This window comes from Carcharhinus amblyrhynchos, chromosome 19 (assembly GCF_965287045.1).
Source record: "Carcharhinus amblyrhynchos chromosome 19, sCarAmb.v2.hapA, whole genome shotgun sequence".
Taxonomy (NCBI): Eukaryota; Metazoa; Chordata; class Chondrichthyes; order Carcharhiniformes; family Carcharhinidae; genus Carcharhinus; species Carcharhinus amblyrhynchos.
The window spans coordinates 13,807,660-13,835,393 of record NC_137342.1 but is presented as its reverse complement, the minus strand read 5'-3'; positions in this window follow the sequence as shown (position 1 = coordinate 13,835,393).

The window sequence follows — 27,734 nt, the reverse complement described above, 5'->3', positions numbered from 1 at the left end:
TCTCTTAGAAAGCACTAACAAACTGACACATGGATTGGAAAACTGACACAGCTCACATGCTTGGCATTGAGAAGACGTTCCTTACGAGACCAACTCGCCACGTCGAAATGTTAACCTGGTGAGCACAGGAATGCAGAATGAGATTGTGGGGTACGTTTGAAGCAGTACAAGAAATCGGCCTCTGAACCCTAAACCCATCCATGAGCGTTGATTAATGAGAGGGTGGGGTGGGGTGGTGGGGGGAAGGTGGGGGGGAAGGTGGGGGCGGGGGAATGCATGGGGGGGCAGAATGAACAATGAGCTCAGCAACAGTTAATATGTCCAAAATTGAAAAGAATATATTCCAACTGTAATAACAGCAGAAAAGCCACTGATGCATGCAGAATAGCAAAGATGTTAAGAACTCTGAGAAAGATTACCATACAAGGCAATGTGAAGGAAAAGAGCCTATTTTGGAAAAATAATTAAGAAAAGATAGGGCTAAATCCTGAGAGTGGGCTTAATAACTGTGCTCAGTTCTGATCGCCTCATTACAGGAAGGATGTGGAAGCCATAGCCATAGAGGAGATTTACAAGGACGTTGCCTGATTAGGTGGCATGCCTTATGAGGATAGGTTGAGAGAGCTCGGTCTTTTCTCCTTAGAGAAACGAAGGATGAAAGGTGACCTGACAGAGGTGTATAAGATGTTGAGAGGTATTGATCAAGTGGATTCTCAGAGGCCTTTTTCCAGGGCTGAAATGGCTGCCACAAGAGGACACAGGTATAGGGTGCTGGGGAGTAGGTACAGAGGAGATGTCAGGGATAAGTTTTTCACTCTGAGGGTGATGGGTGAGTGGAATCTGCTGCCAGCGGTGGAGGCGGATTCGATCGGGTCTTTTAAAAAACTTTTGGATAACTGCTTGGGACTTAGTAAGATAGAGGGTTATAGATAAGCCCAGTAAGTAGGGATATGTTCAGCGCAACTTGTGGGCTGAAGGGCCTGTTTGTGCTGTAGTTTTTCTATGTTCTATGTTCTATATCAGGTGAGATGGTGGATGGTTGCTATGCCTATCACCTAATTGGCTCTTCTTGAGGCCCTAAAGCAGCCAATTATTTGCCACTTCAGGCCCCCTACCCACCACTGGTTGTCCATGCCATGTAGCATGGTGGCTTAGCTGCACGTTTTGAATGGAGGTCCTTTCTATTTAGGCACCCTCAGCCCCGTGGAGACTCAGCAGAACTGGCTGTCCATGATTGATTTCCCCTTGCTGAGCCTCTTGATTGCTGCCATCTCTTCTGTCGCTGGGGTCTGCCTGATTTGCCCTGTAAGGCATCCCCCACTTACTGGCCTAGTTAGGATGATCATTACTTGTTATAAAGAGGCATGCTGGGGATGCCCAGAGATGTGCTGGGGATTTGTCATTATAAATTGCAGTTAGGCTCTATATTTGTATATTTCAGCTGCCTCATATTGTGTTTGCCTTAAAATTCCACTGGGTGGGTCTTGGGCATTAAAGTTTATTTATTAGTGTCACAAATAGGTTTACATTAACACTGCAATGAAGTTATTGTAAAAATCCCCTCGTCACCACACTCTGGTGCCTGTTCAGGTACAGAAAGGAGAATTTAACATGGCCAATATACCTAACCAGCATGTCTTTCGGACTGTGGGAGGAAACCGGAGCACCCGGAGAAAATCCGTGCAGTCAGTGGGAGAACGGGCAGACTCCCCACAGACAGTGACCCAAGCTAGGAATTGAACCCAGGACCCTGGTGCTGTGAGGCAGTAGTGCTAACCACTGTTCTGCCTATTAATCCCCCAATACTGAAGGCATGGCTCATCAACCTAACCCGCACTTCCTTGAGATCTGGGTGATGAAATAGCACTTTCTCACATTGGAAGGAGGGCACTGCGTGTGTTGTGGCATGTAGCGGAATTAGTCCAGGTACATACAGCAGGCTGACAGGTTGGGAAATCAGGGATGGGGACTCAAGAGAGGAAAACAGGATCCCAAAGGGGGAATCCTTTGTGTATCGGAGTCTCAATGTCAAAGCTCCTTCCCTTTGGAATTTTCTATATTCAGACTCCACAGTATGCAAAGTTATGTTAATCCAAATCCTAGGCTCATAATTTAAAAAGATCCAATTATATTTAAAAGTCTCAATTAAATAGCATTTAATTAGATTGTATGTCAATTTTGAAAATTACAGAGGGGTTACATGGCTGCTCCTTGCTGAATTAAACGTAGACTAGGGATTGAGAGAACTGCAGTTTTAGCTCTTTATTGCACAAAAAAATCACCATTTCAAGAGCACCAGGCATTATCTGTTGCAAAGATAATTTAATAGCCCAAAAAGAAAATTTAGAGAATTGTATTCAGCTATTTAACTTTGATGACTTCAGAACATCCAATAGGTTTTTGAAGTAGTTTGAAAGTATTTGATAGAGTAATTTCTGTCTGAGTGGGTATCCCTGTGTCTGAGTCGGTTATCCCACTCCAGGTGCTTTGGTTTCCTCCCACAGTCCAAAGATGTGTGGGTTAGGTGGATTGGCCATGCTAAACTGTCCCTTAGTGTCGGGGGACTAGATTGGGTAAATGCATGAGGTTGTGAGGATAAGGTTTGGGTGGGATTGTGGTCGGGACAGACGCAATGGGCTGAATGGCCTCCTTCTGCACTATGGTATTCTATGATTCTATGTTTCCTGTGCTCACTGTTGTAATGCAGGAAATGCAAGAGCCAATTTGTAAAAACAGCAAAGTCCCACAAACAGCGATGAGCCAATGATCAAATGATTCATCCTGAGGGATAAATACTGGCAATGATATTGAGCAGACCGCTGTAATCATCTTTTACATTCATCTAAGAGGAAAGATGGGGTCTCATCCAAAAGATAGTACCTCCAACAAGCCCTGACAAAGGGTCATGCAGACTGTAAACGTTGGCTCTATTCTCTCTGCATAGATGCTGTCAGACCTGCTGAGATTTTCCAGCATTTTCTGTTTTTGTTTCAGATTCCAGCATCCGCAGTAACTTGATTTTACCTCTAACAGTGCAGTACTTCCTCAGTACAGCATGAGTATTTCAGTGAAAAGTAAAGTAGAGTCATGTTATGCTTCCTGTCCAACTGCTGTTGGTGCATGGAAGAGGAATGTTGCTTGAATCAGGGGTCATTTAGTGGTCAATTATGATTTCTGGAACTGAAGATTGGACAGACCCTGTCCATGGGCACAGGGTGTGTGACCAACCTGTGCCCGTTGAAAGTGATACTGGCAGCATACAAACACTGTGCTCCCTGCTCATTTCCACCATGGTGGCAGGTAGCCAAACCCTAATCACTTTCCTCAGTGGAGGGTCCAACTTGGTATGAGGCTGGCACCAATTAAAAGTCTTCACTACTTAAAGGAGAGATGCCTTCTGGCTGCAGAAGCACGTTAAACTAGCTGGGATTGATTTACGGAGTGGAAATAAACTGGAGACATGCCCAGCAGGCTGGAGAGAGGGCTCCTAGGTTCTCAGCTGCAGTCCAGGAAGCTGAGAGAAGGAGTGAGATGCTCTATTCACAAGGGACCAGAGGCCCATCAGAAATACACTGCAAAACCAGTGGAAACAGTTAGCCTCAGAGAGAATACACTCTTTAAAACCTATCTCTGTGACCAAGTTCTTGGTCATCTGCCCTAATATCACCCTATGTCATTGCATGTTTAATTTTGCTTTATAAGCCATGAAGCAACTAGGAATGTTAAAAATAAACTTTATTTATTAGTCATAAGTAGGCTTACGTTAACAGTGCAATGAATCATATATTCCTGGCAGCACAGAAGGATGCCATTCCACCCAAGGAGTCTGCACTGACCACAATTTCACTCAAGCCCTATTTCCACAACTACATACATTTACCCTGCTAACCCCCTGACACTAAGGGTCAATTTAGCATGGCCAATCAGCCTAACCTGTCTTTGGACTGTGGCAGGAAACCGGAGAGCCCGGAGGAAACCCACGCAGACATGAGGAGAATATGCAAACTCCACACAGACTGTGACCTGAGGCTGGAATTGAACCCGGGACCCTGGTGCTGTGAGGCAGCAGTGCTAACCACAGTGCTACCATGCTGCCCGTGATACCACTGTGCCAACTTACAGTTACCGTGAAAATCCCCTAATTGACACACTCTGGCACCTGTTCAGGTGCATTGAGGGAGAATTTAGCACAACCAATGCACCTATCCAGCACATCTTTCAGACTGTGGGATGAAACCAGAGCATCCAGGGGAAACCCATGCAGACACGGAGAGAACATGCAAACTCCACACACAATCACCCAGACCGGGAATTGAACACAGGTCCCTGGTGCTCTGAGGCAGCAGTGTTAATCACTGTGCCACCATATATATTATTATTTATTATCATTATTATATGTTATATTATGTTAAAATAAGCAAGACACATGAAATTCACCATAGCATCAAACATTCATCCTAACTACATTCCAGTTTTCAATTGTGATTGGATTGTGCCTAATCCGATTAGTGCGCAACATTGTTCCTGATAACAGCCTAATATGTACTTAAGTAAAGGAGTAAGATGTGTAGATGTTTTTGATCCTGGAAATTTTGGTCCTCTTAAACTCCTTGATAATTAATGTCCCTTCAAGTAGAACACACACCATTATGGCAAATAGGCCGGAATCCTATCTTATCATCAAAATGGTGAAGTGTAGCGTTGCTCAGATGTAGGTTTACAGCCACAAGCGGAAATGTGGGAGAGAAAATCATCGGGTGATTCACCCTCAATCCAAGGTCTCAGCTGACTGCTCTCTCAATCTGGGTAGATGTAAGTGATTACATGGTATTATTCAAAGACATTCAGAGACCTCCTCTGACAAACGTTCCTTAATCAACGTTGATCATCAAAAACAGATCAACTGGCCATCCGATCGTTTGCTCTGTGAAAGTGTGATGCGCACAAATTGGGATGCTGTATTTACCTGCATTATAACAGTGACCATTTGATTGCAGTAACAAATATCACTCTCTCTTCTTTCTGTGCTGACACTATAAAAAGCCATTCACTAACTCTCACTACCCTCCTCTTTCTCTTTACCTTTTTTGGTTTTTAATCCACAAATATTTGTCCTTTTTCCTTCAAATATTGAAGATACTATTGTTACTATGTGGTTCATTGGTTCCGTACATAGTGCACACGGGGTGAATGGGCATTTAGGCATCATGGAGTGGGCATGGACGCCATACAGAAGGGACAAAATTTTACAGTTTACTTATTAGTCAAGAATAGGCTTACATTAATGCTGCAAAGAAGTTACTGTGAAAATCCCCGAGCTGACACACTGCGGCACCTGTTCGGGTACACTGAGGGACATTTAGCATGGCCAATGCACTTAACCAGCATATGGGAGGAAACTGGAGCACTCGGAGGAAACCCACGCAGACACAGAGAGAATGTGCAGACTCCGCACAGACAGTGATCCAAGCCAGGAATCAAACCTAGGTCCCTGGCTATGAGGCTGCAGTGCTAATCACTGTGCCACTGAGTTGCCACAAAGTGAGGCAGGTGAGGGCTAGAGAATGTAACCACTTTTAACCCTAAACTTAGTTCCAGTGGAAACTAAAACCAGGCATTGAGTGAGAGATTAATGTGTTGCACCAATTTGCCAGATTCTCTGTCTCTTTCCTGTATTCCTTCTCATCATTGTTTAAGATCCAACCCACTATGGTGGTATCATCTCTAAAGACACAGCCTTGTAGGGCACTGGTGTTGAGGATGATCGTGGAGGAGATGTAGTTGCTTATTCTTACTGATTGTAGTCTGTGGGTTAGGAAGCCTAGGATCCAGTCATAGAGGGAGGAGCTGAGCTGTTTTCAGGCGCAATGCAATGGTAAAATGGGGCATAAAGTGCTGAGTGTGATTGGTGCCGTTTTTCGCGAGCGGTGCCATTTTATGAATACCAGATTTCCAGTGCAGCCAGCTTCTTGCTGGAAATGGCTGAGAGGCAGGTGAGCGTATGGAGCTTTATTTAAACGCTGCCTAACATCTGCTGGTGAGCCTGGCGCTCAATCGTCCAGGCCCACACCCGTTTATGACCTCACCGGGAAAGGTTCTTGTTGGTGAGGAATAGACATGACGCCCACGAATGGGGAGCAGTTGACTTGGCCTTGTCTGTGGAGCTGGAGGACATTAAGGCCCACTGGGGAAGCTGAGAGCAAGAGGGTGTGCCCCTTGAGCAGTGCCAGACTGGCAATGCCACCCTGGCACCTGGGCAATGCCCACCGAGCAATGCCAGTGGGTTGGGCTAATGGGGCGGAGCCAGTGGGGGGCAGTGCCCATGGGGGATGGGGCCAATAGATGAAGGGCTAACATGGGGAAGGGGCCCACTGTCACTCTATGGCCTGTGATTGGTGGGGGGATGGAGGGGAAGGGGGAGAAGTGGGGGGAGGGGGTAGCGGATCCACAATCAGTGGGGGAAGCAGGTCTGCCATCAAATCTGGGCAGTGATGGTGCGGGGGAGATGTTGGCGGGAGCTGTATCTTGGGCCACAGGCCCCTGTGATTTCAGCTGCCTCGGGCAGCTCTCTATTTTCTGTCAGACCCCTGCTACTGCTATTACACATGTGCAATATCAGAGGCCTGTACACGTGCACTATCTCCCTTTAACCAGCTGCTGCAGCGCAAATCTGACACATACAAAATTTGGCAGGCTGAATGTGTATGGGGTCGGGGGGAGGTGGGCTGCTAAAACGGGGCTAAATTTTGGATCTGAAACACTCCCAGTTTAAAGTCCACCCAGCACTTAGAAAAAAGTGGTTAAAATCATGTCCACAGTGTCCAGTCCTTCACAGAGGCATCAGAGGGATTAATCCATCTTGTACAGGCGCATCTGCAAGCACTGTTCTGTTTCTGAACTTGGACTCAACTTCAACAGGGTTTTGTGCTCATGATCTTTTTTTTAAATCCTCGTCGCCAGGGTAATATCTCTGGTTCACCAGTTTGGTAAAGAACAATTGTTGAGGTTTTGCAGTCTTGTGCTGTAGTGAGCTGCCTCCACTGAATCTGCTAGACAAGCCCAGGCTTGTTGGGGGGGGGGGGTCATCCATCACCCTGGCCTTTGATTGGTTACTGGGGTCATGTGACCCTCCTCTGCCCTTCAATCCTTAAAGGGGACAAGTACCACAGGATCAAACCACAACTCTGGAATTTGCTTTTTATTTCCATGTAATAAATTAATCAGGACAACTTGGGGCAAATGAGCTTAGGCTGTAGTCCAAGTTTAACCTTTCCCTACTAGTGGACTTCATTGTATGTATGTCTTCTTTCTGTATGACTGCATAACACTGATTGGTTTCAGTGAATGACCACAATGCATGATAGACAGTTCTTCTTGTCCCTGTAGGAAAAAGGATGAATGATCTCATCTGCTCTGCCTGGGTGAGTCAACCTTCACCTCACTCGCCGCTGGCACTGCATTTGGAACAAGACAGCTTCCAGTCCTGTTGCTGACACATCCATCCCCACGATAGTTTGAGATTCGGGATCATACTGAATTAGGATCTCTAAAGATACCAATTTCTTTTTGATCCACTCAAATAATTGCTGCTGATGCTTAGTCTAGCACCACACAATAAACTGTAACTCTTTACAATGCAGCTGCGGTCTGGCCTGTTTGCAGTATTTATGTCGATGAGGCTTTTATGCTTTCATATTCAATAAACGTCTAGTTGAGGGAGATTCCAATCCTACATTCTTAGCGATTAATTTACTTGAGTTCAGTGGGGTAGGAATGTTCCATATCTATAAACCTTTGGCATTTGTTAATATCCCTGGACAGTGGAAATTATTTTCTATGTTTGGTATTCTGCAGATCCACAGCGTGTGGATAATATGGTATAAGAATTGTATTGGTTTAGGGTGCTGGGGAGTAGGTACAGAGGAGATGAATTACAGGTTTAGGGTGCTGGGGAGTAGGTAAAGAGCAGATGTCAGGGGTAAGTTTTTCACTCAGAGGGTAGTGGGTGTGTGGAATTGGCTGCCGGCATTAGTGGTGGAGGCCGATTCAATAGGGTTTTTTAAGAGGCTTTTGGATAAGTACGTGGAACTTAGTAAGATAGAGGGTTATAGGTAAGCCTAGTAGGTCGGGACATGCTCGGCACAACTTGTGGGCCGAAGAGCCTGTTTGTGCTGTAGTTTTTCTATGTTTCTATGTTTTGAAAACTTATTCTTCATATTAAGTGTTGATCCAACATTCTGTAAATGCTTTTAACACTTCTCTTACCCCTACTGTTATTTTTTTCCTATGTTGAGCTGTGGATTAAAACATCATCAATGTAGGACCTGAAACCTCCCAAATCTTCTCGGATATTGTTCTTTGGAAAATTTCCAGTGAGGATGTGATGTCCAAAGGTAGATAGTTGAAACAGCAATGTCTGAATTTTTTTAAATATTCTTTCATGGGATGTGGGTATCACTGGCTGGGCCAACATTTGTTGTCCATCCCTAATTACCCTTGGGCTGAGTGGCCTGCCAGGCCATTTCAGAGAGTACTTAAGAGCCAACCACATTCCTGTGACTCTGGAATCACACATACAGGCTGGACCATGGAACAATGGTAGATTTCTTTCTCAAAAGGGAATTGCGCTTAGAGGCTTTCCTGTGTGTAATGACACATGAGAGAGACAAAACACGTGTGCTTTTCTCCGTTTCCACTGATAATTCTTCGTGGGGCAGGTCATTGGCATTTCACTAGAAGCTACAGTTTGAGGGGCACCACTCCACATCAAGCATGGCTGACCAGGTGACCCTCCCACTCTTACCACCTGCCACAGGCATAATGGAAGAATTTGCAGGATGACAGTCAGCCTGATTGGCCACATCATTGATGCAGCTTCCATTACCGTCCGGTCCTAGAGTGGGACTTGAACCCAGAGCTTCTGGCTCAGAGGCTGGGTCCTGCCCACTTCACCACAAGACCTCCTTTTTAAATTCCACCAGCTACTTTGGTGGGATTTGAATCCATGGATCCAAAGCATAGTTGCAACTCTCAGTTACTAAACCAGTGACTTGACTATGACTCCATCAGATGGGTTTTTAGCATAATTGATGATGGTTTCATGGTCAGCATTATGCTGATTTGCAGATTTAAAAAAAAATTGATGAATTGAATTTAAATTTTGAGCTCATGTCACCAGAGTCTTGGTTACTGGATTGATAATCCAGTGACATTATCACTATACCTCCCTATGCCCTTTGTTACAAAGGTAGTTAGAAATGTTGACTCCTAATCCAGCAATAACTGTCAGAATCTGCTGTTTGCTTCAAGCACAGTAAAGATTGTACGCTTGTGACCTTTATAGGTTCTCAACTGCAGATGCCATCAGGTGTATCTCCTGTTCTACCACCCTTGCATTGAATTGCATTAGGTTGAATGGACTCTGATCGATCTGCTTGGTTTTGGATCAGGAACCCTACTGGGCACCATCTGGTTGGTTTTTGTATCTGGTGAAATACTCCCCTGCTAAACCATTGCTTCCGTCTCACTTATACATTTTCCAGTCCTGCTGAGATCAGTCCCTGCCGCAGATACACTAGTGGTGGTGGCATGTAAATTGCCATCAGTGCAGAATGTATTATTACAATCACAGCTAGGGTGTAGAGAAAGATCAATATAATAAGAACATAAGAACATAAGAAATAGGAGCAGGAGTAGGCCATCTAGCCCTTCGAGCCTGCCCCGCCATTCAATAAGATCATGGCTGATCTGTCGTGGCTCAGTTCCACATTCCCGCCCTCTCCCCATAACCCTTAATCCCCTCGCTTATCAAAAACCCATCAACCCACGTCTTAAAAATATTTAGCGAGGCAGCCTCCACCACTTCAACGGGCAGAGAATTCCAGAGATTCACCACCCTTTGAGTGAAGAAGTTCCTCCTCAACTCCGTTCTAAACCGCCCCCCCTTTATCTTGAGGCTGTGCCCCCTAGTCCTACTGTCCTTTCTGAGCGGGAAGAGTCTCTCCACCTCTATCCTATCCATCCCATTCATCATCTTATACGTCTCAATGAGATCTCCCCTCATTCTTCTAAACTCTAACGAGTACAAGCCTAGTTTATTCAGCCTCTCCTCATAGCTCAACCCCCTCAACTCCGGTATCAGCCTAGTAAACCTCCTCTGCACTCCCTCCAAGGCCAAAATATCTTTGCGCAGGTGCGGTGCCCAAAACTGCACACAGTACTCCAGCTGCGGCCTCACCAATGCCCTATACAGCTGCAGCAAGACCTCCCTACTTCTATATTCAATCCCCCTCGCTATGAAGGCCAGCATCCCATTTGCCTTCCTGACCACCTGCTGCACCTGCAAGCTGGGTTTTTGCGACTCATGCACAAGGACCCCTAGGCCCCTTTGCACCGTCGCCTGCTGCAGCTTTTCGCCACGTAAGTAATAATGCGAGGTAGGTCCATTCAAAGGTCTGATAGCAGCAGGGAAGAAGCTGTTCTTCAGTCGGTTGGTACATGACCTCAGACTTTTGTATGTTTTTCCCGATGGAAGAAGGTGGAAGAGAAAGTTCCAGTACAATTCCACATGACTCAGTACCAGGCCTCTTGTTTTTGCCATCGTATTATAGGTGGGTTAATTAAGGAAAGCATGGAATTGTCATGTTTAACTAACTTGTCTGAGTTTTCTGTAGACGTAACAGAGAGGGTCAATGAGTTTAACACTGTTAATGTGGCATCCATGGGTTTCCAAAAAGCATCTGATACAGACTTCTGAAAAATATTACACCTCATGGAATAAAATGGACAGCAGCAACGTGGATACAAATTGGCCAAATACAGGAAACAGGATGTTTTTCAGGCTGGAGGAAGGCTGGAGTTTCCCCAGGGTCAGCATTGCTTTTCCTAATATAAATAAGTGACTGAGGGTGGAATTTCCCAGCGATTCGTGCTGGTGGGATTTTCTGATCCCTCTGCAGTGAAGGGAGATTTGGCTGAGCTCCAGATTCTTCTTCCTCACTTGCAGCAATGGCGGGTGTGAATGGCTGGAAAATCTTGGCCTTAGACTTTGGTGTGCAGGGCACAATTTCAAAATTTGTGGATGACACAAAACATGGAAGCATTGTGAACAACGAGAAGGACAGTGCACAACTTCAAAAGGACGAATCCAAGTTGGTGCATTGAGTGGACAAGTGTGCAATGATGTTCAATGTAGAGAAATGTGAAGTGATTCATTTTGGTAGGAAGACCATGGAGAGATAATATAAAATAGAGGGTTCAACTCTAAAAGAGATGTAGGGGCAGAGGAACCTGAGTGTATATGCGCATAGATCATTGAAGTTGGCCTGACAGGTTGAAAGAACAGATAATAAAGTATACAGTATCCTGGGCTTTATTAACCGGGGCATAGAATACAAGAGCAAGGAGGTTATGCAGAACCTGAGTGATGCATTCATTCAGCTTTGCTGGAATACTGCATCCAATCCTGGACACTGCATTTTCAGAAGGATGTGAAGGCATTGAAGAAATTAGAAAAGATTCACAAAAATGGTTCCAGGGATGAGGTGCTTCAGTTATGAGGATAAATCAGAGAAGTTAGGACTGTTTTCCATGGAGAACAGAAGGCTGAGAGGACATTTGATAGAGCTATTCCAAATCTTGACAGGTCTGGACAAGAGTAAGCAGGGAGAAATTATTCCCACTTGTGAAAGAATGATTTAAAATCATTGGCAAAAGAAATAAAAACAATACAAACAGCTAGTGGTTAAAGTGTGAGATTGTAGTGGAGGCATCTTCAATTAAAACATTCAGAAAGGACTTGGGTTTTGTCAGAAAAGGAAGGATGTGCAGTTTTTTTGGGGAGATGCCAGGAGAATGGCACGATGTGAATTGTTCATTCGGAGAGCTGGCACAGAAAGAATGGGCCGAATGGCCTTCTTCAGCACTCCAACAATTCTGTGATTCTGAAATGTGGAGACATGGGCTGGGATTTTACCAGCATGCCCGCCCCAATTCCGGGTACTGGCGAGGCTCGGGGAACAGCATTCTCCGTTGGCTTCACGTGGGATTGTATGAACCTTGGGCGAGCATGCTGTTAAAATTCTGCCCATGATTAAGAAACTTGTAGATCCTTCAAGTAATGAATATCTTGCCTTAATGTGTTCTTACAGTTCCAGATCCTCTTCCCGTTATCAGTCAGAGTGGCTTTCCAGTCAGGGCAGAGTTAAAATTGCAGTCAGTGCCCAAAGATGTTCTCCACTCTGTTTCTGATTGATTGTGTACATTCCCTTGGACAGGATTCTTGTTCTGAAGTGCCACCAGCTGGTCCCACCTGGAACTGTAAGTAAAATATCACATCTTACAAACACCCATCCAGGCACATTTCTAATATTGGGAGGAAAATTTTAACTCAGGTGGACTTGGTACCAGGTGGGAGGTTAAAAAACCAAAAATCTGATACGTGAACCCAACCCATCTCAAATCCACCCACGTCAGTCATAGTGGACGGGTGACCAACCTGCACATAGGAGGTGGGCTGGTGGTTCCATTGTTTTAATGAAGTTGCATGTCTTCATTTTAATAGTGACTCTATCTTAAGCATGGTCATCTGGTTTTCCCAAGCCTCAGGAACCCTGGCAGGTGAACAGAGGTGAGAAGGGCTGAATACATAAGCTAATTGCCTTTACAGCACTGCTTGTAGGCCAGGAGAATCAGGAACATTTCTCCCAAACCCAACGTGATAGGGATATGGGGGTAGGGCCTGGGTGGGATTGTGGTCAGTGCAGACTTGTTGGGCCAAATGGCCTCTTTCTGTACTGTAGGGATTCTATGAAATTCTATGAAGATAACCTGTAAATCTCCCCGGTATCCTGTGATACTTTTAGTTAATTTAATTTGTTTTATTATTATCGCATGTATTAGGAAACAGTGAAAAGTATTGTCTTTTGCTTGCTATACTGACAAAACATATCATTCATAGAGTACATAGGAGAGAAGAAAAGGATAGAATGCAGGATAGTGTGTTGCAGATATAGATAATGTGAGAAGAAAGATCATCTTAATGTGTGATTGGACCATTCAGAAGTCTGATGGCAGCAGGGAAGAAACGGTTCTTGGGTCGGTTGGTACATGTTCTCAGATTTTTGTATCTTTTTCCTGACAGAACAAGGTAGAAGAGAGAATATCCGGGCTGAGTGGAGTCCTTGATTATGCTGGCTGCTTTGCTGAGACAGTGGCAAGTGTTGACAGAGTCAATGGATGGGAGGCTGGTTTATGTAATGGACTGGGCTATGTTCACAACTCTGATGTTCCTTGCGCTCTGGGGCAGTTCTGGAGCCGTACATTCATGGATTCATGAATAGGTTCATGAAGGGAAAGTCGTGTTTGACAAATGTACTGGATTTTTATGAATATGTGACGAGTGCAGTTGACAGAGGGGAACTGGTGGATGTGGTGTTTTTAGATTTCCAGAAAGCATTCGATAAGGTGCCTCACAACAGGTTGCTGTATAACATTAAGGTACACGGAGTCGGGGGTAAAGTGTTAGCTTGGATTGAGGATTGGCTATTTAACAGGAAGCAGAGAGTCCTCATGTTCTCTTGCCTGTGGGTTCATCTCCCCTTTACCAAATCCTAAGTTCTAGTTTTCTTTCACCTTAAGTCATCGGGAAATGAGAGGATTTTCTGGAGCTATGATTGACCCAGTGTCCATAGCGATACCTAACACCCCCTGTTAAGCTAACAGGCCGACAGTACAAATAGGGAGCTTTCCGTCTGAATGCACCAGCTCCATTTCTGTCTGCTGCTCTGGCAACAAGTAAAAAAAAGACTTGATCTGCAACCAGATATGATGTGGAGATAAAAATAAAAAAAAACACAATGAAAAGCAGTAGGAGAAAAGAGACAGGGAAGAAGAGGATGGGAAAAGAACAAAAGACAAATAATGAGTGTATATATGTGTCTGCTGAGAGTGAGTGTGAGTGTGTGTGGAGAGTGAGATTGAGTGTGTAGGTGTACATCTGTGTGTGCAGGTGCGGGAGTGAGAGAGTAGGTGCATGTCTGTGCGTGTGTGTATGGGAGAGAGAGATTAAGTGTGTCTGTGCGTGTGTGTGAGTGCGTGTGTGTGAGTGTGCAAGAGTGCGTGTCTGTGTGCGCTTCTCTGTATGCACATGTCTGTGTGTGCATGTCTATGTGTGTGTGAGAAAGCGAGTGTGTGGGTGCATGTCTGTGTGTGTGTTTGTGAGAGTGAGTGTTTAGGTGCATGTCTCAGTGTATGTTCGACTGAGTGAGAGAGTGAGTGTGTGAGTGTATGTCTGTGCATGTGTGTGTGAGAGAGAGTGAGTGTGTAGATGCATGTGTGTGTGTGTGTGTGTGCGTGTGCGAGTGAGTGTGTGTATGCGTATATGTGTGTGTGAGTTCATGTGTGAGTGTGTGCGTGTGCGTGTGTGTGTGTGTGTTTCTGCCTTACTTCCAGTCTCAGGTTTCCATTCAGTCTCACCCTCATATACACACACCCAACCATAGTGGGTGAGGGTGTGTGAGTGAGCTCTCTCAGACTGAGCTGGACAGATTCTCACACTCCTGTCTTATTAATTATTCTTTTACTTCATGACATTGCTTCATCCTTGCTGCGTAATTGTTTCTTTCCTCAATACCTCAACAATTCATTTTGGAACTAATATTATGCTAAAATCTTATCTTTCTGAAATTTGCTCATTGGGCCCTTGAGTGAAAAGCAAATGCAACCAACCTTCCTCCCCAAAAAAACTGCAAAGGTTCCATAAATCTGATTTAGTTTATCAAAATGCCATCATGTGGTTGATTTGTGAAGTTATAGTTCAACTTTAAGGTTCTGGAGTTTCACTAATATGCAAATGTTTCAGACAAATGTCTGGAGTTTTCTTTATGTTCCATTAGCGGAGGTCATTTAATATAAGCAGCTTAACATCTCTGCCTGGAGAGTAATTACAGACAACATAATAAGCATTGGATTGCTTCACAGTGTCATTCCAGGGCCTACCCTGGGATATAAGCCTTGCTGTTAATTAAACAATACCCAGCTTGCTCCAACAATAGAAGCTTGACATTCCTTCAACAAAAACAAGCCATGATCTGCGATTTCCCATTGTATTAACTATATTTCATCTGGCCTTTATTAAATAAAGTAAACTCCATTCATTTCGATTTGATTTATTATTGTCACTTGTATTAGTACACAGTCAAAAGTATTGTTTCTTGCGTGCTACACAGGTAAAGCATACTGTTCATAGGGAAGGAAAGGAGAGAGTGCAGAATGTCGTATTACAATTATAGCTGGGATGTGGAGAAAGATTAATGTAATGCAAGGTAGGTCCATTCAAAAATCTGATAGCTGCAGGGAAGAAGCTGTTCTTAAGTCCGTAGGTAAGTGATCTCAGACTTTTGTATCTTTTTGCATCAGTGATATCAACCAAACTTGAATTATAAAATAAAATAAAACTCCAGATTCAGAAACTCTGGACTTAATTTAAATTAAAATACCTGCTTTGACTCAGTGCCAATAGTCTGAGATCCGAGTAAAGAGTTTTTTTTAAACTCCCACGAGGCTGGTCTCCCTTCACCAAATCCAGATTCATTTATAATTGTTAACAATACTCAGAAAGGAATTTCCCAGTGCAGAGTATACACCCTAAGGCTGGTAAACTGGGCTCTCCACATTATATACCTCTGCTCCTAAATTGGGTAACATTAATTGCCTCAATAGGGAACTCATATTCTAACACGTCCACTTCATTGACCTCGTTAAGGTCATAGAGCCATAGAGTCAGAGAGGTTTACATCATGGAAACAGGCCCTTCGGCCCAACTTGTCCATGCCACCCTTTTTTTTAACCCCCTAAGCTAATCCCAATTGCCTGCATTTGGCCCATATCCCTCTATACCCATCGTACCCATATAACTATCTAAATACTTTTTGAAAGATAAAATTGTACCGCCTCTACTACTATCTCTTGCAGTTTGTTCCAGACACCACCCTTGTGTGAAAAAATTGCCCCTCTGGACACTTTCGTATTTCTCCCCTCTCACCTTAAACCTATGCCCTCTAGTTTTAGACTCTCCTACCTTAGGGAAAATACATTGACTATTTACCTTGTCTATGCCACTCATTATTTTATAGACCTCTATAAGGTCACCTCTCAGCCTCCTACGCTCCAGAAAGCTCCACTTTCAAGGAACTATGAACATGTACTCCTGGATCTCTTTGTTCTGTAACTCTCCCCAGCACCCTACCATTAACTGAGTAAGTCCTGCCCTGGTTCAATCTATCAAAATGCATCACCTCGCATTTGTTTAAATTAAACTCTAGCTGTCATTCGTCAGCCCACTGGCCCAATTGATCAAGATCCCGTTGCAATTGCAGATAACTTTCTTCACTGTCCACTATGCCACCAATCTTAGTGTCATCTGCAAACTTACTAACCATGCCCCCTATATTCTTATCCAAATCATTAATATAAATGACAAATAACAGTGGACCCAGCAGTGGTCCCTGAGGCACACTGCTGGTCACAGGCCTCCAGTTTGAAAAACAACTCTCTACAACCATCCTCTGGCTTCTGTCAAGAAGTCAATTTTGTATCCATTTAGATACCTCATTCTGGATCAAGTGAGATTTAACTTTGTGCAACAACATACCATGTGGTACCTTGTCAAAGACTGTGCTAAAGTCCATGTAGACAACATTACAGAATGTAAGTCATTACATTCTGACCTCTCTAGGTCCCAGGAACCTCATTGGGCCTTTTGCTTTGTGAGACTCTGTGGTATTTTACTGCTGAGTCCTGCTCCTCCATCTCTGTTCCAGGTATAGCAGACTGGAACTCACCTCTTTCACCTTGATGTCGAGGCATGGGTTCACTCTCCTCATTGAGCGATATGGGAATTGATGCAGTTAAGCCCACTGTGTCTATTTCGGACTCCAAAGTTTCACAGACCAAAGATGGAGAGTGGGAGCCGGAGCGTTCTGCAATTGCTTCTGAGGTATGTGCAGGGTATAGATTGTTCCAACATGGCGTGGGGTTTAACGGCTTTTAAATGGACAATGTAATTTCATGAGATGTTATCTCCCACCCAGTCGCCTGCCTTTAGGAGTGTCTCCGGACTGGTGTTGTTGAGAGCTCAGTGCCCCCCTGTTTGCTCCCTCCAGGTTCGGGAAGATCAGGCTCAGCCTGGTGTGGAATTATCTGCCTATGGGCAACTGAGAATTACAGTTGGTGTCCAAGGAGGCTGTGGGCTATATCCTTAAAGCTGCTTTTGATGTTTGGACTGCTCCTTCCACCATGGGTGATTCGACAAGGTTGAACAAGTCTAAGCTTCCAAATAAATGCATGATGCATGAAAATGGCTTACCCCCACTTAGGCTAATGGTTGTGAGCAGGTTCCTTCAGATACGTGCTTCACTTGGTTGCCACTCCCAAGAGGCTAGTGTCCCTTCACCAAATCCCAATGTATTTACAACAGTTAGTAATACTCAGTCAGATACTTCCCAATACAGAGTATTCAGAGAGAGATAGGTTCTGGTTCAATCAGGAGATCAAAGGTTACAGGAGAGAAGGCAGGAGAATGGGGATCAGAACCGTACCAGTTATGATTGAATGGCAGAGCAGACTTGATGGACCGAATGGCTTAATTTTGGTCCTACATCTTACGGTCTATACCCTGAGTGCTGGTAATCCTGACAGTGCACATTATATACCTCTGCAGGGCTCCTGGATTGGAGAGCATTGACTGACTCAATCGGGGAGCTCGTACTCTACCAGGTCCAATTCAAAGACCTCTTACCGTTTTGGGTTCAAATCCTGGAACTTGAGCATGTAACCTAGCACAAAATAGTTTGGCAGTCTGGATTCCTGATGGGCCCTCCTGCTCCATCAGTCTGTGCATCAACAGCTCAAAGTGCAAAGTAAATATATGTCCAGTTCCTGGTCTGGATAGGGTCAGTTTGCTTTTGACCCAAACGTTACAATGGCAAAGGACCCATGTTAGTACAGCAGCTAGTCTGTGTTGACTTTCAGTTTGCTGCTGCCTGCTAGAATTGAGAAATACTGGGCTATTCAAATAAAAGAGCACATGATATGTATATAGTATACATTGCACATTATGAACCCATGCATTTTTAAACACTTTTGGAAACAGAATTAAACATTTATGACAGTGGAGAGAAAAAAGGAATAAGCTGTATCACTTTCATCTGCAGATTTCCAAGGTTCGACTTGTTCCTTTCCACACCTGTTTGTATTATGTATGTGGTTTAATATTCCACTTTCATTAGTATACTGGCATCCTTTGTTCCCCTTCTATTGTTGGCAAGGAATCGAAGATATAAGTGAGGACATTGCAAACAGCACTGGGAGCAGCTCAAGAGGTTAAAGTGTTTTCTACAATTACAAGTGATTAAGTTGATAAATCAGTTAACGTGTTTGCTTTTCCCCTTTGTGTCTCGTAAAGCTTTCTCTATTCAGAATGTGCTAGTCATGGCCTTCCTTCACCAAACCTTACACTGAACAAAGCGTAAATGCTTTTAAGAATATAATCAATATTGCCACTTACATGTTGAAAATAAGAACAGAGTTATTGCGTGAATGATCCCAACTTAGCCCTTGAGTGGTGCTTTTGATGGGAATTACCTGCTGGAGATATCAACAATAAGACCTTACATTTATGTAGTGCCTTTGAAGGAGTACAACATCCCTAAGTGCTTCACATGAGCAATATCATGCAAAATCTGATGGTGAGCTACTTTAGGAGATACTAAGCTGGGCGGCACTCCTCGCATCTTTTAAGCAGCACCTCTGAAGAGAGGTTTTCAGTGGGGAAGGCGTGGACAATGGAAGGCACAGTCACAAATGGTAGCTCACAAAAAAACCAAGGATGTCAATGAGTGGTGAAACAGAGTTATTGGAGGATTGTAGGTGGTTACACAATTAGCGAGGGCTGGGGACATAAAATACTACAGCGCAGAAGGAGACCATTCACCCCATCGAATCTGTACCAACCACAACCCTACCCAGGCCCTATCTCCATAACCCCATGCATTTACCCAAGCTAGTCCCCCTGACAGTAAGGGACAATTTAGCATGGCCAATGTACCTAATCCGCACATATTTGAACTGTGACAGGAAACCAGAACACTGGGAGGAAACCCATGCAGACATGGGGAAAATGTGCAAACTCCACAAAGTGATCCAAGCCACCGGGAATTGAATCCGGGGTCCCTTGCACTATGAGACAGCGGTGCTAATCACTGTGCTGCCATGCCACCCATGGAAAATTTGAACATAAGGATGAGGCATTTTGGGATGATGAACATGAACCATTGGTCAAAAAACCCATCTGGTTCACTGATTTCCTTTAAGGAAGGAAATCTGCCATCCTTACCTGGCCTACATGACCCCAGAGCCACAGCAATGTGGTTGATTCTCAAATGCCTTCTGAAATGGCTGAGCAAACCACTCAGTTCAGAGAAATTAGGAATTCGCTATAAGTACAGATACAGGCAGCGATGCCCACATCCCTTGAACGAATTAAAATAAACAAGTAGATGAGCCAAAGACAGTGCTGCAAGTGCCTTTGCTTGTCTAAGGATGAGTTGCTTAACTGACGGTTTGGAAGGCATCCAATAATGCCTATTGAAATTTACTACCGCACTGAATACTTTTGCAAGCAGAATTTTCTAAGACTCCCCTTGGGACGTTTGTGGAGTCTCACAATCGGTGACATAACGGAGACGACAGATGACCTTTTCAGTAAATCTCTGCACTGCACGATGCAGTTACACATGGATGAAGCAAGCCAGGCTGCTAAAGTTGTAGGATTCACTAATGTCCTTTAGGGAAGGAAATCTGTTGTCTTTACCTGATCTGGCCTATTAGTGACTCCAGAGCTACAATAGTGTGGTTGACTCTCAAGTCTCAAATGGCCACACAGCCACTTATTAGCAAGCCACACAGTTGTATCAATCGCTACAAAGTCAAGGGCCAGCGATACCCATGTAACGCAACTGAATTTTAAAAATTCCCTAAGATTGTAGGCTTCCCACTCGTGCAGGACACTATTGACTGAACACATGTGGCAGCAGCTTGTGAGATTCATACACAGAAAAGGATTTCACTCTTTGAACATTCAGCTAATTTGTGATGACAGATCCATGCGTGTGCATGCGGGATACCTAGGGAGCTCACACGACTCATGCATTTTAAGTCACCCCCAAGTGCCATATATATTTGAAGGAGCTGGTACTTAGAGGATTAGCTCCTCAGTGATAAAGGGATACCCTCCCCCACCCACCTCCCCCACCCCCAACCCACCAAAGACATACCCCGCCTAATGACATCCCTGCATCATCCACAGTGTGCATCTGAGGAGAGATAAAATGTTGCACATTCAGCCACAAGGTCCTCAATAGAGCAGACTATTGGTCTCTCAAAAGCGCATTTCCAATGTTTGAACCAGTCAACTCACTACAGAGAGTGTCCCACATCATTGTTGTTTGCCGCACCCTTAGAAAACCAAGTACTGCAAAGCAGGGATATGTTGCCAAAGGGAGACATGGAGAATCTAGATGTCTCCTTGAACCAGGAGGACTTGGAATGGGATGAATCTGAAGAGGGACACAATTCAGACACATTACACGAGGAAACCGTTGCATGAGCACAACACAGCAGACATGCCCATGACAACCTCATTGCTACAAAATTTCATGAGGAACATGTCCTCATGATCTAAGTTCTCAGGCTTCATTCTGCTAGACACAACTGAAGGATCTGTTTACTTCTTCAGAATAAACTTGAGCACGACTGGTCCAAAGTAAATATGCCTTTATTTAAATGTCTTTTATAAGGATTTTACAGAAAGCGAAATAAGGATTACTTAAGAAAGAGGAGAGAGGGAGAGATAGCAGCCAAAAACCAGCACTGGATTGAACAACTCAAAACAGTCTGGATCAGACTCATTAAACATCAATCTGTGTCTACAGTATAACTGAATACTTATATTATTACAAGTTGTGTACAAGTAGTCTCCAGCTGCATCAACAATTCGCTTCTGTGGCCATGAGAAAGCTTCTGTTTATCTTACATTGTACTTTCAGAGAATGCAGCTAAATTTCTGGGCTGAACCCAGAATTCTGAGCTGATGTGGCCAAATTAGCTTAAAGCATAGCACAATTAGTTACATTAGGCAAAAATACCTTACAATGAAGCCTTTTAACTGGACAAACCATACAGAGGATGCCCGAACAACCAAACCTTTGTTTTTAGCATTAAACACATCAAGAAAGATTATAAACCTCACAGTGATGACAGAGGCAGCATAACTCACCTTCAACCCTAACAATGGCATCATCCTTGGAATGGCACAGTAGTTAGGGAACATGGGGCCACTGTGGGATTTGATCAGCATTTCACTGGTACATCTCTTTAAGCAACTATACTTAGTGTAGTCCTCTCAACAAGTCAATAGGCATGACATCCTTAAAGTGGCTAAAATGCTATTGCGTAATGGATGCATTCTTGTCGGAGTGACAGCAGCTTAGCAAGATGGTGTAAACAGGAAAAAGGATTTGCATGTCTCAAGAGGGAGCAACATCTGGACAGCACCATCTCTCCAAACGCCAGCTCTTATAGATGAATAATGCCGAGGCCTCATCTTCCCACTGAGCCCCAAAAGCCATTGGCAATCAGGACACAATGACTGTTACTCAACAACATGCACCCAAAGCTGTGAATTATATTCACCTTTTTCTCAGCAAGACCATTATTTGATTTATAAAAATAACCCTGTATTGGTCAGAAACCTGCCAAGTCCACATCTTGTATTGCGTTGGCATTTGGGAGGGACATGGCTCAGTTGGTATTGACACAGCAGTTAGTGACCACTTCTTTTCAGAGGTCTCAATCACTCAGAGGATGTGCCAAAGTCTCGCTTTCATAGCATGGCAGTCCTCAACATTGTCCATTGAGAGATTGAATAGTTTAGGCCTATGCTCTCTGGAATTTAGAAAAGTCAGAGGAGATCAAATTGAGGTACAAGGTGATAAAAGGTATGGATAAAGTAGAGGTGGAGTGGATGCCTCCTCTGTGGGGCATTCTAAAATGAGAGGCCATAGTCTTAGGATAAGGAGTATTAAATTTAAAACAGAGTTGACGAGAAACTACTTCTCCCAAAGGATTATGAATCTGTGAAATTCACCACTCCAAAGTGTGGTAGATGCTGGGACAGTGAGTAACTTTAAGGAGGGACAGATTTTTAATTGGTAACAGGTTGAAGGGTAATGGGGAGAAGGCAGGCAAATGGGGATGAGGAACATATCAGCCATGATTGAATGGCGGTGCAGACTCGATGGGCCGAACAGCCTAATTCTGCTTTTTTTCTATGAACTTATGAACTATCTCACAAAGGCCAACCTTTTCTATCTAGCCTAAGTCAATGCGTGGAACTCTCTTATGCTCCCATCAGTGGGTTCAATGGCTGGGGTGGTGGAAGGAGAAATAGAATTCAACTGAACTCCAAAGATCGGTTTTACATTGGCGTGAATATTCCATTGTCGCCCGTCATCACAGACAAGGTAAAGCTACCAGTGCCAAATGTGAGAAATATTTACATTAGACATCTTTTTGTCTGAATTGCAATGAAATGAAGGAGTAAAATGTAGCATTTAAGTTGAAGTCGATTCCCTTGTTCAAAAGCTGAGTTATCTAATGCTTGGTTGAAATATTCTTGTCCGTTGCTGTTTCATGCTATTTTGCCCTGGGTGGACTGAATTTAATGGCTTGTGTTAGTTCATCAGTTCACCAACAATGCTCCAGAGAAGATCTCATCAGCTGGTGCCCTTTGGGACATAGTGATTTCAGATGTCAGGTTAGGACAAAGAATTATCTTTAAAATTAAGGAAAAGGGCAAATTGTTTCTAATTATAGATTTTAAACTGCTGGCTATGCTCTCGAGAGAAGCCTATACTTACTTATTGGGTGCATAGCATTACACCAGTGGAAATGCTCAGAAAGGTCAGAGATTACAAAGTTTGCTGCTTATCGAAGTCCTAACCAGTGAACATTGATCACAAAAATACTTTTGGGATTTTTGCCATGGTCAGTAAGCTTAACCACACCACTTCTACAATTAGATGCTATGGTTTGCAGACTTGGTCATTTTTGGCAATATGAAATAAAGGTATGGATTCTTAGTTACATGCATTGCGTTGGCTTTCTGATAAGATGCTAAAGTGAGACCCCAATTGTCCTTTCAGGTGAATGTAAAGATCTTACAGCACAGAGAGGAGAATCGGAGTAACAGAAATGCATAGCACAGAAGGAAGCCATTTGGCCCATCATGCATGTACTGGCTAAGCCTACTTTCCAGCTCTTCCAGCTTTCTTTCCATTTGTCAATGATACCTTCCATCACTTTGCTTATGATGGAGAATAGGCAGATGAGCTCGTAAATGGCTGGGTTGAATTTCTCCTGCTTTTTGTACTTTTTTTTCCTCAGGACATATCTGGAAAGTTTTCCACGTTGCCAGGTAGATGCAGTGTTATAATTACAGTGGAACAACTTGGCTGTTGGTGTGGCTAGTTCTGAAGCTGGAATGCTGTCAGGGCCCATAGCCTTTGCAGTGTCAAGTGCCTTCAGCAATTTCTTAATATCACATGGAGTGAGTCAAATTGGCTGAAGATTGATATCTGTGATACTGGGGACCTTCAGAAGAGGCCAAGATGGATCATCCACTCAGCGCTTATAGCTGAAGATTGTAGCAAGTGCTGTAGCCTAATCTTCTGCATAGATGTGCTTGGCCCTCCCATCATTAAGGACAGCGATATTTACGCAGCCTCCTCCTTCAACGAGTTGTCTAATTGTCCATCACTGTTCACAACCGGATGTGGCATGATGGCAGAGCTTACCATCCTTACTCATCTAACATTATCAGCATAAGCTCCTTTCTTCATATGCTTATCAAGCATCTGCTTAAATCTATCTGTAGAATAATGGGTTAAATTATGTTAATGAGATGGTAATGTATAATAGTGACATCAATGGCAAGAGACTAAGAAGTTGTGATGGAATAGTCTTTACGAGAGAGATGTACTTACCTGGAAGCCTATCATGTAATATAGAGTGAATAAAGGAGCGTTTTTTTTTAAGAGAATAAAGTGACATTTACTAGCAAATGTTTGAGTTAATTAAGGAGAGCCAGCGTGTATTTGTAAAATCCAGGTTGCGTTTGATGAATCTCATTGACTGATTTGGGGAAGCAATAGGGAAGGTTGATGAAGGGAATTCAGTAGGTGTTGTGCAAAAAGATTTTAAGCAAAAACACTTGACAATGAGCTGAGTAAAAGGCTGGTGAACAACACTAAAGCTCTCACAAATGGGATAGCTGGAATAAAAAAAATGACAAAGGCAGCGAGTTGTGGTAAATGGTTATTTTTCAGCCTGGAGGATGGTGGGCAGTGCAGTTCCCCAAAGTTCAGTGCAAGGACCTCTGTGGGCATTTGTGAATACCTTTGGATATGTTGGAATAACGAGTGAAACTTCTCATCTTGGAGGTTTGGCAAACAGTGAGTTTGATACCAAACTACTGCAGTACGATTTAGATTGGTTAGCAGATGGGCAGTCAAGTGGCAGATGGAACTTAGTACAGTGAAATGTGAGGGATTGCATTTTGGCAGAAGGAATAGTGAGATGCAGTCTAGATGTAATGCCACAGTTCTAAAGCGTCTGGGGCAGGCAGAGCTGTGAGTTTGTGTGCAGGATCTTTGAAGGTGACATGACATATGGACACTCGTGACATGTGAAAGCTCGTGATCTCAGATAAACCTGTTAGAATTTAAGCTGGTGTTGTGAGACTTCATATTGAGAGAGTGGTTGGCAAACCATGTTGGACATTTGGCTTCATAAGTAGAGACAATGGGCCCAATTTTACCATTGTGTTGTGTCCATTTTTGGGTGCAAAAACTTGGTAAAGTTGGGCTTGAGGTGAGTAGCGCGATCCACACCCGCCTCTGCACCAGCCCAAAAATAGCTGCGATCCGGGACTGTGTCTGAAATGGGTGTAACAGCCATTTAAATGCATTTGCATTTAAATTGACTTAATGGGCTGCACACCCAACCTTACCGGCACTTCCCCCTTTACCATCGCATTCGCCCATCAAGAAACGGCGCGAAACAGACAGGTTCCACAAAAGTCCGATTCGGGCGTTCCAGTTAGTGAGGAGGCAGGTGCTGGGGGATCCGCTGCCACTTTCTTGTGTTCAGGGGGTGTCTGCTGCCATTCTGCTTGTGATCAGTGGGGGAGAAGAGGGATCCGCTGTCACTCTGCCTGAGATCAAAGGGGGGGAAGGGGGGAAAGGGCATGCGATTGGTCTGGGGGTGGGGGATAAGGGAGTCAGTAATGTTGTGGGGGTGGGACAATGTCTGTGGTGGCCGGGGGAGGCATTATACAACCCGGGGGAGCAATTTGGCAGCAGAGCATTATTCTATTCTTTTATCTGCACATGCGCAGTTGAAGGCTCCAATCGGAGCGACAGGATTTTGAGCGCAGGCTTCTGCAGTGTGATTCAGACTCGGTGATATTTTTTCAGGCGGAGTGCATTGGGGGGGTGCCTGAGAATCGGTCTAAAAATTGGATCTGAAACATGCCCAGTTTCAAGTCAGCCTAGCACTTAGAATCAAAATGGTAAAATAGGGCCCAGTGAGTACAAAAGCAGGGAAATTATGCTGAACCTTTACAAAGCTCAGGTTAAGTGACAACTGGAGAATTGCATTCAGTTCTCTTCACACTCTTTAAGAAGGATGGGAGGAGGAGATTTACCAGACTTGTTCCAAGGATGAGGGAATTTAGCCAGAAGGTTAGGTTGGAGAATCTGAAGTGAAAAAAGTACATACCTCTGAGACCATCTTCCATTCCTGCTTTCTCTGCTGCTCCTTCATGCCCTTTAGTTAATCAAATGACACGCCAACATTGAAAGCAATCCCCATTGCTGTAAACTATCTGTAAGGATATCTAACAGAGGTCCACAAGATTAAGACAACTCTGAGGAAGGGTCATCTCGACTCAAAACATCAGCTCTTTTCTCTCCTCACAGATGCTGTCAGGCCTGCTAAGGTCTTTCAGCATTTTCTGTTTTCATTTCAGATTCCAGCACACAGTATTTCACTTTTATTTTAAGATTAAGACAGGTTTAAGTTCATGTTGACTTCAGTTTTGCTACATTTCCTTGATGCCACACTTGGTCAAATGCTGCCTCAATGTCTAGGGCAGTCTCTCACCTCACCTGGCCGCCCGTATCCAATTTTTGGAACACCTCTTGTCAAGTATACTAAGATTCTGGCTCTGCTGGATATGGTGCTCTCTCAGCACTACCTGTAACTCAAGCTGCGGCCTCTGTTCCTGGGCAAACACTCAGCATATTTGCTGATTTAACTGGCAGAGATCTGAGTAATGCCATCTATAAATTTGTGTCTCAGGCTAAAAAACCTCTTGTACGTTAGTACCATTGCAATGCAGTATAGTTATTCCCATTTATAGAGAGAATATGCAAGGCACCGAACAGGATAGAGAATGAAACTAAGCAATTCTTTTGGATACATCAGGTCAGCAGGACAAATGCACACAGTGGAGGTGATGGCCTCATGGTATTATCACTAGATTATTAATCCAGAAACTCAGCTAATGTTCAGGGGACCTGGTTTCGAATCCCACAGCAGATGGTGGAATTTGAATTCAATAAAAGATACCTGGAATTATGAATCTACTGATGACCATGAAACCATTGTCAATTGTCACAAAAATCCATCTGGTTCACTAATGTCCTTGAGAGAAGGAAATCTGCCGTCCTTGCCCGGTCTGACCTACATGTGACTCCAGAGCCACAGCAATGTGATTGACTCTCAACTGCCCTTTGAGCAAAGGCAACTAGGGATGGACAATAAATGCTGGCCAACCAGTGATGCCCACATCCCATGAATGAATAAAAAAATTGCACTGATTGAAAATGGGAAGGGGAAGGAAAGTTTAGGACAGATATCAAGAAGTGTTTCCCTTACACAAAGAATAACCATCATTTGAAATGGTGCGGCTGATAGAGAGGTTGACAGCCAGTGTATTGGACTGATTCTGAACATGGCTAGAAGTTACAATGGGAGGGTGGTATGTTTGATCTTCTGAAAGAACGAGGTCAAATTCCTCATCTGAATCCATCCTGTGTTCTGCATCGCTGGTCACAAGTTGGATCATTTTTGTTTTGCGGGGATCTTTCTGCTTTGTGTCCTCATTTAGACAGAGACTCAAGGATACTGCAACAAACTACAACCTCTGCTGGAAGTGATTAGTGCGGAATGTCAGGGGACAGTAGCCAAGTGCAGAAGCTGCCACTGGGCAATATCCTTTGCTCTTACATCCTATTTTGTTATATTTTTACAGAACTGTTACTCCCCCGAGGAGAACCAACATGGAGCGATGACAAATGATTTGTGAAATGCCACCTCAATTTTAATCAGCTCTGAAATTCCTTTGCTGAACAACTTCATACAAATCCTTGCGCATGAACTCTAATTTTAGCCTTTACTGCAACTGGTTTGAAGCTTATCAAAAGAGAATTAACAAGTCAATGGTTAGCTTGGATATCTTCAGAAACAGTAAAAATTGACTCTTAATCATAACGGGCCAGTTATTGTTACAAATGTTGAACTTTATATAACACTCATGTTTAAACAGTCTTCAT